We start from the raw sequence: 11,985 nt of genomic DNA on the forward strand, positions 1-11,985 counted from the left end.
TGTATATCTATATGCGTTGTGTGATGACATGAGCACTTACCAAACAACCCATCTTCTGTGGGCGAGACTTAAAAAGGGGATCAAGTTTTGCTCACATTTATATGTTTCACATTTGGAATCCTGAAGAGAAAACTTTGGAAAATGTGCCCAGGCTGGCACTCTGGTCAATAGGCCAACAGTTATTTTTGTTTACACTGGCCACAAAATGTAAGTTTCATGATGACCGAAAGTTCTTTAGGTTTTCACGGAGGTTGTGACTTTCTCTATCACACAGTATTTGGTGCCTCAAACTTCAGTAAAGTTATTATAATATAATGTATTTAATTATTCTAGTCCCAGCAGTTTTTTCAAAAACCTGGTCACTAGATGGGAATAGGTTTAAATTGTTTACAATAAATCAGGAACAACAGAAACTATAAATTTGAATTTCTGTAACAGTGATCCACTTAAAATGTATTCCAACTTAAAATCAAACGTTTGCTGTCTCTGCCTCAAACCTTGCGCCTTTTAGTCTGTACTCGTGACTGGAATTGAGCTCATGAGATTATGTGTGCTGTAAAAGGAAAGGGGTTCAAGGCAAGTATTTGCCTATCCCGGGATATTGACATGAAAGACCCTTATAAGCCCCTTCTTAAACCCACTGTCGGTGCGTTTACTTAAACTCACATTTTATTCCTTCCCTGACTCTCCTGTAATTGTTATTACCCAAAAATTTTCGCATATACCTTTAACAATTATGGGAAAACTTAATTTGTGGAAACTCGTGAAATGATTATATTAACATAATGCTGTTTTACGTTGTTTTGATCCTTGCACTAATGTGACCTCCTTGTTGTTAATTCTTAAGGGTAAACATGCTGCAAATTTCAAAGCACTTTAATACTTGATTTCATTCCAGATAAACATATTAGTATTAGCATAATCACGGCTGAAAAAAACAAACAATTCGGAAAGCAATGTTCTATATGATATAAAAGGAAAACAGAGAATTACAAAAACAGGATCACATCATAGCCTTTCTAATATATACATTTGAGTCTGATGCTGCATCTTCTGCACTAAAGCTTGCCAGAAAGGCTCCAGTAGTTGCAAATCATGGCAACAATTATTCACTTAATTGAGCATTGGATCATGCAACCATAAGGTGGGGGTTAAACAATGCATTTTACCGTCTTTGATAATTCCCTTAACTTGACACTAGAACAAAGTCAAGTATAGTAAAATTTTCTCTTAGAGTGTAGAAAATAACTTATACAAGGTTTATTTCCTGATAAATGTTTTTGTGCCGCATCTGTTTTTTTGCTCAGGAGGAAGCTTATTTTTCAAAACTATTTATAAAAAAATATTTTTTGTGCTAGGAGCTTATGTTGACGGCTGCTGACGAATCCTTTTAGAAATGAATCAAATATTAATGTCCCCAAGAATTAATGTTTTTTTTTTTATTCTTTGGTCCTGTACTTTGCCTGCGTTTGCGTTTTCAAGAGTATTTGTGCAATCTATAAATGTTTAACTGCTTTGATTAAAGGGGGTAGTGCCTCTTGATGACTGTCCTATGACATTTGCTAATCCCAAATACACACAATGTGCTTTAACACCGAAGGCTCTGTTTAATTTCTACTTATGCTTTTGCTCTTACACTACGATCATTCAACTGTATCTGCCATTCCTTTTTAAATTATGTTAGTGATTTTTGCCTCCACAATTATGCTAAAATGTAGTTATATGCTTAATATCGCTTAAAATAATAATTTATCATTTCTTAATAAGAAACATCTCATCCTTGCCCATTGGGGGTACCTGAAAGTCTATACAAAAGTGGTTGCACTTTCTGGCACACCAGTGACAGAGTTTATGGCAGCTGATGTGGTTTCACGATAATCAGATTAAAAGTGTGTTTATGCATATATGCACAGTTATGTTAATATGGAAAAAGTTGATGCTAACATGAAAAAGATACATTCATTTATGAGAACAAAATTGTGTCTTTATTAACAAATTTGCCTGTTGTGAGCTTCAAATCAGCCCTGACTCGCAAATATGTAGTCAGGCAATCTCTGAGACGTAGACCTGAGGTCACTGTTTGATGGGTCACAAGTGGGGTCACATGAACCCAGCAGACAAACGCACGAATACAAAACCTTAGATAAATCCCACAGACATGAGCAGCAACACTACAATGGCCCCAATAAAGCACACATGGTCAGAAGGGGTATGCACACTCCTAAAACACTATAAAGTCAGATGCCACGTAAGTTAGAAACATATAGCCAATCAGGACACGGCAAACGCAGTAATCACATGTGCCCCATGCTGGACATCTGGACATGTTACCCACTGGCCACATTGTGTCCATGCAAGGTCGAGGCCCACCTTCATTTGCCATTAGACAATTAATTATTGACTCCAAAGGCAGCAGCTAACATTCCTCACCGTGCATGGATCACTGGAAATTGCCTTGCGAAGAACTGTATAAAAGGAGGCTGCAGACCGCTTGTAAGTTGAGACAGTCCTCAGACAATGCCCCTGAAACTGTTCTCCCAGCCGCTATGTTTAATTAATTATGTTCCTGTTTTGCTAAATGCCTATTGTCTCTTCTTTTTTCATTGTATTTTGGGCCTAATTACGATTTTGACAGTGTGGGAGAAGGCCGCCACGCCACCAACCAGCTCTCACACTTCCAAAGTCAACTGGCGCCCACCCACCAGATTATGAGTTTCCTCATGGTTTGGTGGGCGGTGGTTTGGTGGTCATGCGGCAGTGCAGTTCTAAGGCCCAAATGGGAGCCTTAGAACTGCAGCGCCGAGTGAGCACCAAATCCTGTTATGTTCTGTGCAATCCATGCCATGCAGGAACAGATGCCCTGCAGGAACAGTGGTGCATGCACATAGAGGGGCACAACTTATGCCGCTCTGCATGCACCCTTATTCACAGTGGCCCCCTTATTTTCGTGACCGCCAAACTTTTCATGTCGGGCTCGCCGACATGAAACGGGTGCCGGTCTGGAAAGTCGTTATATGATTGGTAGTGACGCAGCGGCATCGCCAGCATATTGCTGCCTCAGACCGCTATGCCACTGCAGAGGGATGCGGATCCCCAACGGTTGCAGTGATCCCATGTCACTTTGACCACCAAAGTTGCAATATGGCAGTAGGACCGCAGATGTGGTGGTAGACGCACCACCACCACTGTGCCACAGTGGGGTTGATGGTCCAGAGACCGCCAAACTCATAATCAGGCCCTTCATGTTCAAGTAACATTTTTGCGAGCAAGCTTAGAGCTGATTGATACCTTGAACCCGAATGCAACCATAGGAAGGAGACCCCGCCCAGATGGATTCCCATTTGTGCATCAACAAAGGTAAGCAAACAACACAAGTTGTGCTGAATTCCCTGGGCGGAGGTCCGTCCTGAAGCAGCCATCACAGAGGATAAGAAACTACATCAGAAACCAATTTAATGCATATGGTAAGCTATGGAGAAGTGCAAAAAGATAACCTGAATACCCTACCACTACAGAATCTGGCATATTACCTATTTTATATGTCCAGCTGAGCAGTTAGTTGTAAGGCGGCCTCAGCGGTGATTCCATGAAAGTAATCTTTTTTCGTTAGCAATCTAAGAAAGGTGAATATTTATGGTATAGCCCTTTAAGACTCCCAGGATGCTATTTTAAGATAAAGGTATCTGATTGGGTGAGATGGCACTTCAATTTAATATTTTTTAGTCTAAAATGTTTTCTCAGTGCTACTGGTTTCTTAACACTGTTGGCATCTGAAAGGAGTGAGACGTGTTGGTCACTTAGACAGCTGGGCATGACACAGATGGTATGCTTGGCCCCTGGGTGTGATGCAGGGTGTGATTTAGACATTAGGGAAAACAGATTTGGACCTGGGAAACTAGGTATAACTTGAGTGTGGCCAAGAGGGTCCTGAGGTTCCCAAATAATTCCTGTTTTTTCATATTGATTACTATTACCTTTGTCCTGGAGCCAATACTGGCATACTATCAGGCTCACTTAATATTGTGTACCGCGCAGAGCTTCCCATGTTTAGTATGCGCTGGGAGCAGGCCACGATAATTTTTAACAAAGCATTCATTTTTTTTCTCTCAATCTTTGCTGAGTTGGTGTAATGTACATTTGATGCAATGATGCTATTATATATTGAAAATTGTATATTGTGCACGAATTGATATCATGCAGATACTGTCCTAATGTTTTTCTAGTCTATGTTTCAATACTTCATACGAGGGTACTGTTATTCATTGTAAACTGTATTTTGCGCAAAAGTTGATATTGTGCATATACTGTTTTTATATTGCATTTTATTCACCTATTTTCATCCCTTCATACACAATGTTATCTATGTTTATTGAGTTGTTTACGTTTAATTGTTTAATGCATCTATGAATATAGCGGAGCTCATAGTACATAAAATTGTAAGAGTGCACCATGTACGTTTGTCCCCACATTTAGAGTAAACGTCGTATTTTGTCCACAAAACCACAAAAATTGTCCGGGATTCCCCATTAAAACACATGGAAACCAGATTCCCCACACAGGTAAAGAAAATTAATTAGTTTCCCAAGAATAGCACGCATACATGAAGGCACACACGTTTCCCTGGCCCATGGAGGGAACATTTGACACATACGCAATTGAGCATACTAAATCATACATAAAAACTAAATATACAGGTCCAAAGAGAGATAGGAGAGAGGCATTACTAGAGTTGTGGGCCAAATTCGAAGAGGCCCAGAGAAATAGCCCTACACTCCAGATAGCAAGCAAGGCGTCAGCGCCTCCATCACCATATAAAGGAATGGAGGCGCTAGTACCAGCTCCCCCTCCATTTGGATATTCCAATACACCAATAGTATCAGCCAGTGTGCCCCCCACTGAAAGACAGGCAATTAGGCCCAAGCATAAGGAATCAAAAGGCCAGCATGCCCAGACTCTTCTTGTGCAATCAAGTACCTTGAAAAAGTCTCCCAAAGCTTGACCACCCTGTTTACCATCACCAGCACATGGTACCTCAGCAGCAAGGAGAACACATACTCCCACTGGTTTGAGCAAACATGCACGAGTGACAGTGAGGTTTGGGGTGGTTCTAGATATTGATACAAAGAGTGGGGGAAAGAAAGGGAGTCCCAGTCCCCTGGGTATTGATGACAAGGGTGAGACTACAGGATTTGCCCAGGTAGACAAGGAGACAACATATATGCGAGTTTGAAGGAGAAGCCTGTCCAAAAGAAACAGCGCATCAGAGCGAAGGAGGCAACCCAGATGGGGTGAGTAAGAAAGGCGTGAGCTGAGGGTAGGGATAGAAAGAACACACATCAAGGAAGTACAGTGAGAACACAGGGTAGTGCACTGTTCATGCGAGGGAAGCGGGGTAGATACAGAGCACCTATCAAGAAAGAATTGGAGGCATAAATAAATGAGAGGCATTTAGCAAGGATCGGAACCTCACCAATTAGTCAGGAAAGGAGAGTGGCTGACCAGGAAATAAAAGACCAAGGCAGCCTGGTACTAACCCAACCAAGATGCAGGAAAAATAAGGTGGTGCATCTTTGTGTGCACATGATGGGAGTAGCAACGAGGATGTGCACTGCTCCACGTGAGCGCACGACAAAGATAAACTAACCCTAAGGGAGAAAGTAGCAGGAGAGGAAGGTGAGATCTTTGCGCACGCGGTCTGCCACATAATAGCCTACAGGACTGATGAAAGGGACCAATTTGATAGACCATGGCTGAAGAAAGGATCATTTGAGCCCGAGGACATGGCTATAGTGGAGGAGTCCCCAAGTGGAACTTCCCCTACATGTAGGAATGCCTAAAAAGATGATAACGTGAAGTTAGGGAGAAACCCAGTGGTTTACTTCCGACCTGACCTTCCCTCCACCATCCCCCATCTTCTCCCCCCTACTGTAATGATTATTGTGTTCCAACCTGTGCACATGTTATGTGATTTTGTTCTCAATAAAGAATTGCAACACAAAATAAAATCAGTGACAGAAGCAGCACTGATGAGCAGGAAAGGGAGGGAAGGTGGTTGACTTCCTGCCAAGTGTCGAATCTAACGAATCCTGGAGCAGCTCTCATGCTGTTTTCAGCTGGAGTGCAGTTCCAGGATTGGTTGTGTAGTGTAGTTCCTATATCCCTGATAGGCTCCGCGCATTGGAATAACATACACTATAGATTTGACATTGGACTGAGGTCAGTATGTCTCTATCGAGTAGATTAGACTTAATTACTTGTGTGTGCCAGCTAACTCAGAGGTCACTAGAAACTTCTCAAATATACAAAAAGGGATCAGTTTCTGACAACCGCATAAACATGACAACTTTGTTTCCCTTTAGAGTCGGAACAATCTCAGAACCGTGGAAACAATAGATAACAGTTTCACTCAGTCAATCGTGCATGCTTCGTTTCTACAGAGTTGCACAGAAATAGAGAGACAGGCGTTTCAATAAAAGGGGTTTATTGAACAGTCTTATTTCTCATGCAAGAGATATGAACTGCTACAATCGTGAGGCAGGCTGCGAAGTACAATATGTACAGTGTTAGAAGTAAGATAAAATAATACTGCAATAGTATGGTTTGTAGCTATGACATATATTCATAAAATACATACATAAATAACACAGGTTAAAATGTGGATACTCATCTGATGCTTCTAAATAGTTCTACCCCAGTGTACCTAACCTAAGTGTAGAACAAGGTAAGAAGTAGGTGCTGTTTTCTAAAGTATAGCTAACTATAGCTATAGTTTAATTTTGCCAAGAGTTGCCAAAAGTTTCTCTAAGTTCTAATCTGCTCCATACCTTAGAATGTACGAGGTTGGAATCTCTTTTCCAGGACTCGATATCTAACACTCCACAAGGGGAGTCAGAAACACTGGAGCTGGATTCTCTGTGAAGAGGATGACAGCGTCTGGTCAGTGTGTCAGGCTGGAACTCGATTTTCTTCCAAACTTGCTGTGGCGAACCGCAAGTAGGCAGTCGAGCTGGAACGTGCCCAGAATGGTGGTTTGCCAGGGCAAGTGCAGGTATATCTATACATTGAATGTGTTTAGGAATGCCTGCATTTTCGTAAAAGTCGGGCATCGGAACGTCATGAATGAACCCCTAAGGAATAGATATTCATGCATACTGAATGAGTTCTTGGAGAAATCAATATCCAAGCAAGGGAAATTCCTAAAGGCTTAAGTCTGGTTTTCCAAGAACTCGTGGTGACGTGGATGGACGCATGTAGGAGACCATGCCTGTATTTGGTTAGCATGGACAATGCCTAAATAAGGGCTGGATTTTCTATGCCTAAATAAGGGCAGTTTGAATTGTACCTATATAAGGGCATAAATCAGGAAACCTATATAGGGAATCTAAATCTGCACACAACACCCACTCCAGTTTTGTATGAACGACATTACTAAATCCTAAACATACTAAATATGTCTAAAAGAGAATATCGCTTGATAATCGGAAATATGCTAAAACATGTGTCCTAAAAATGCATTACAAACCCATTGCTATGCATAAGGTGCTGTACATATTAAAAGCAATGTTTCATTCTAAGCATATGCGTACATTGAAAATGCCAAAAAGAATGAATCATAAATATATACATATGATGAAATGGCTCATTAATGCAGAAGGCAAAAGGGCCGAAACCAATTCATATCACTTTAACACAAATCAATTGTTGATGTGACAAGGTGGCATAATGTCCCTGGAAGTTTTCAAAGAAGTCTGTTCTCTATGAATAGTTCTACTATAAGCAGGTTACTGTGCCAAAAATGAAAAATACAAATTTGGTTAAAAAAAATTAATCATAGGAAAAAGTTCCAAAGTCAGTCCCTTGTTTGAAAAGAATGAAGGCCAAATTCAGAGTCTCTTCGGAACACTGTGTGCCTGAATCAAAAGTCGGTGTGTGGGCCTGGAGAAAACATGAAATCTTCTATATTTGTTGACAAAAATGTGTCTACCGTTGTAGGTGAAAGTTGGAATACCTCGTTTAGAAGATTAACTGCACATAGATGTGAACTATGTTTCCTGCGTGGCTGTCGTTTCCTCTCGTACCTCAGCAATAGCAATTTGCGTCTGTGAGATCTCAGTGAATGCCATCATCAGGATTGGTAGCCGCTGGGGACAACACAGAGCATGGGCCGTTACTTGGTCCAGCAGAGTATCGGTATCCGTAGGCATGACTGATGGGAGTGTTAGACAGATGTCTAGCACGCATTCTTCACCGCAGAGCAGGCAGCGTAGAACAGGTGAGATGCAATCTTGCCAGATTAGTCTGAATGACGAGGTAAACCCAAAATTTGAATGATGCGCTCACGACACTTCATCTCCAATAGAGCTCTCTCTATGGTGCCTGGACTGACGCTGGTGATGAGGCTTGCCATATCGTAGCAGTAGGAGCAAAAATAGGATCCCTGCAATGAGTGCTAAAAGGAGCAGCAATCCGCCAAACACTGAGTGCACGAAGTTTGGAAAAATTCCAAAGACTGCTTGAAAAGGTGCTAACAGTCCAGCACACACGTTCTTAAATACATGTATAATTCCGCTCATATCAGACATGTTTAAGAAACGACCTAACATTTCTGAGAAATGTACAGGGCAGTTTGTATACAAAAGGGTATGTATCTCCGCAGAAGTCCTTACGACTTGGAGATCATAGGTTTCTCTGGCCGAGGTGAGTGGCACTGTTTTTTGTAAAAGAATGGCTTTCATTCTGCTTAGAGTATCAATTCGTATAGAAGAGATGTTCAGTGAATGCCATAAAGGCGACTCCCTGACTGTGTCTATTTGTAGAAACAAGACTTGCATACAGCAAGTGACCCTGTATGTAACCGTAACTAGATATGGAATACCTGGTAACCTGCCACAGCAGCTGTGATCATTCAACATAATGTAACTCCCATTAGAAAGTTGGCCAAAAATTGTATTACTCACTGCAGCCGTTGAACCTTGCAGGTGACAGGATAAGTTTGTAGTGGAACCATCACAGGACCCGTGTAAGTTAATACCCTGACAGAGGAGAGAACCGCTTAGTGTGTTTTCACAGTTTTCATCGCTAAGAAACACTTCACGTTCCCCACTCCAACATCTATGTGTGTAAGGTAATTCCCAGGATGTCTTGATGTATCCTTTACCCAACCTTTTATATTTGACAACTGGTATATGTTTTAGGCAATACTGAAAATGGAAAGATGTAACAGGCAGAGTAATTTTACCATGTACGATCCACTCAGTAGCTGTTTTTTCTGCCACCGTGAATGGTAATTTTTCCAGTTTTTCAATGCTTAGCATAGTGTAGACTGCTCCCCTTTGTGCCAGCCTGATCTGTTAATCAGTGAGATTGAATTCTGAAAACAGTGATGTAGTGTTGGTTAAACGCCAAGGCACATAGCCTACACGCAAGTTTAGTAGCGTCCAGCCCAATAGCATGATAGAACATAGCTGAGACTGACCATGTTGCAACATGAACAAGTCTTGTTCCATGATGTCTATGACAGAAGACACAATGCTGTCCAACGAATATATTCTGGACGACAGAGTTGTTAACCCATAGTCTACCACAGAGAGAGTTTTCTCTAAATTAATACGATCAATTTCTCGTATTCGTTCTGCAGTCTCTGCTTGGGTAACCTTCCATGCTTCATTATAAGCAGCGTAGATGCGGTTTTCTTGGTCTTTGCAAGAATTCCCTAAGGTCTGCGCCTTCTTGAAGTAAAGTTAAGTGTTGTTTAACATCCTTCAGTGTAGCTTTCTGTAGCCAATCAAGGCAGAGTTTCCCTACACTGTATGTTGTTGCTACCCCTGGATGCAGTCTTTGAACATAGCGTGGGTCTGGCCTATTGATAGTGAAACCCTGTGTTTTGTTCAGGAATCGATCTTGACAGTTATTCATGTCTGTGGGCCAGAGCAACCATTTTTTTCCATTCTGGTGCAGTTGTGATGCAAAATATTATGTACGTCGACCTCCCCCCATGTAGTGCTATTGCTTGCAGGTATAGGTATGGTCGGTGTGTTCATGTCTTTGATCCTGGCTAATCCAAGGCAAGACGTTTGCTGGACAGTGTCATTCAAAAACATAATTTGCTCAGGGATGATACAGGCTTCAAATAAAGCTTCTACCCCCTGTACCTGCCAATCTTTTGTACCCCAGACAGTCTTTGTCTCAATGTTGTCTTTCCAAAAGTCAAAACCTTGTCTAGACAGTTGGGAAATAAAGGCTGCAGAATAAATCTGTTTCATATTGGTTAACATATTTTTCAGTCCTGTCTTGTTTACATTTTTAAAGTAAATAGTTCCCGGATTAGATAAATTATAGCCTGAAAAATATGGAAACTTAATTGCAAAAGTTTTTGGGCTACCCTTTGGAGGTGTAGGACAATGTTCCCATTGGTTATACAAAAATACATTTCTAGATATTGCAGATTTATGCAAGAAATGATTACCATAGTGGTTATAACAATACATTTGTTCATAGTCTAATGATCCCTCTAAATATTCATGATTTGTGAATACAGTAGACATCTCTAGATCAGACATCATGTTATTAACAGTCTCAAAGTCCCAATCATCAGAAAAGGTACTAGAGGTAATAAAGTCACTTAATGAAATCTTAAATAAATGTGGAATCTTCAAAAGCTTGACGGGCCAAAAATATCATATTGAGTTTGGTCCCAAACTACACCATCATGTATAGAAACGGCTGTGATATTCACTGCTGACAAGTCTCTTGCTTCACGATGGGATGATTTGTGTTGCTGGAGAAGTAAGTTCACTCTTTTACTTGCTGTGTCCATTTGAATATATCTTCCATTTATCAGCATACCCAGAGTTAATACCAAAGCTAACCAAAGTAGAAAGAAGAATATTCCCAAAACAATCCATAGTTCAATCCATGGTGAAACCAGATAAGTCTTTTTCAGGAAATGAAAAAAGTCTGTTACTTGTTCTTTGAAAGATTTTTTGCTGCCGTCGTTTCTGTTTCGCTTGGATCCTCAGAAAACATATCAAAGCTCATGAAATAGCCAGAGGCAGTTCTGTCAATGGTTGGAATTGCATCAGGATTTGTAGAATTCGCTGGAACCAGTTAATCACTTGTTACTTCGTTGTAGACATGTGTATCAGGACAAACTGTTATTTGGGTTTCAAGAGGGACAAGTTCCATAGCATTGTTGCTTAGTCCTTTACTCCTTACTGCAGAATCTTCAAAGGTGATGAGTTTCTCAGTTTGAACCTCTTGGATTGTAGCCAACGGAGTGCGTCTTCTACATTGGCGGAGTCCACTTGGCCTACTGCTTAGTATCGGCCATATAGTGTTGTTTGATCAGGTCGATGGACACAAATCTTTTCTCCTTTTTACCAGCAAGGGGCGGCAAAAGTACAGTTCTTGATCCGTGGATTGCTAGGACAGGTACTGGTTGTCTGTAAGAAGGCCCAAATTCCTTCATGTCCGCGATCTTTTCTCTGACTAGATCACAAAGCTTTGGGATCCAGACAGTCCTTGCTGGGACGGCCGTTTTTTCCCCAGTGATGGTTGGCTTTAGGAGCACGATGCTTTGTTTTGTTCTCAGTTCATTTAAGTCCTGTAAAACAGCCCAACGATCTTTGATATCAAATTTCTTATTTTCCATCACAGTGCCTTGCATATCAAGGTCCAGTACCAACATTCTAGTTCCAAATAGAACCTCATACAGAGTGACTCCCCCTAGAGAACTTCTTGGCAAGTTATTAAGTGTGCGTTGGACCCGATAAAGGTGTTTGACCCACCCATCACCCAAACCCAATACCCTAGCTGTTATAGACTGCTTTATGTCCCGTTTTTTTCTTTCCACAACAGAATTTCCCTCAGGATGCATGGAGAACAATACCGCAATGCTACAATCAAACTGGCCATGGCTTCTTTGTAAGCTCGAGAGCTAAACGCAGGACCCTGCTCAGAATGTAGTGTGCCAATTGCGTATGTGCC

Source organism: Triturus cristatus, chromosome 5_1 (genome assembly GCF_964204655.1).
Source record: "Triturus cristatus chromosome 5_1, aTriCri1.1, whole genome shotgun sequence".
Classification (NCBI taxonomy): Eukaryota; Metazoa; Chordata; class Amphibia; order Caudata; family Salamandridae; genus Triturus; species Triturus cristatus.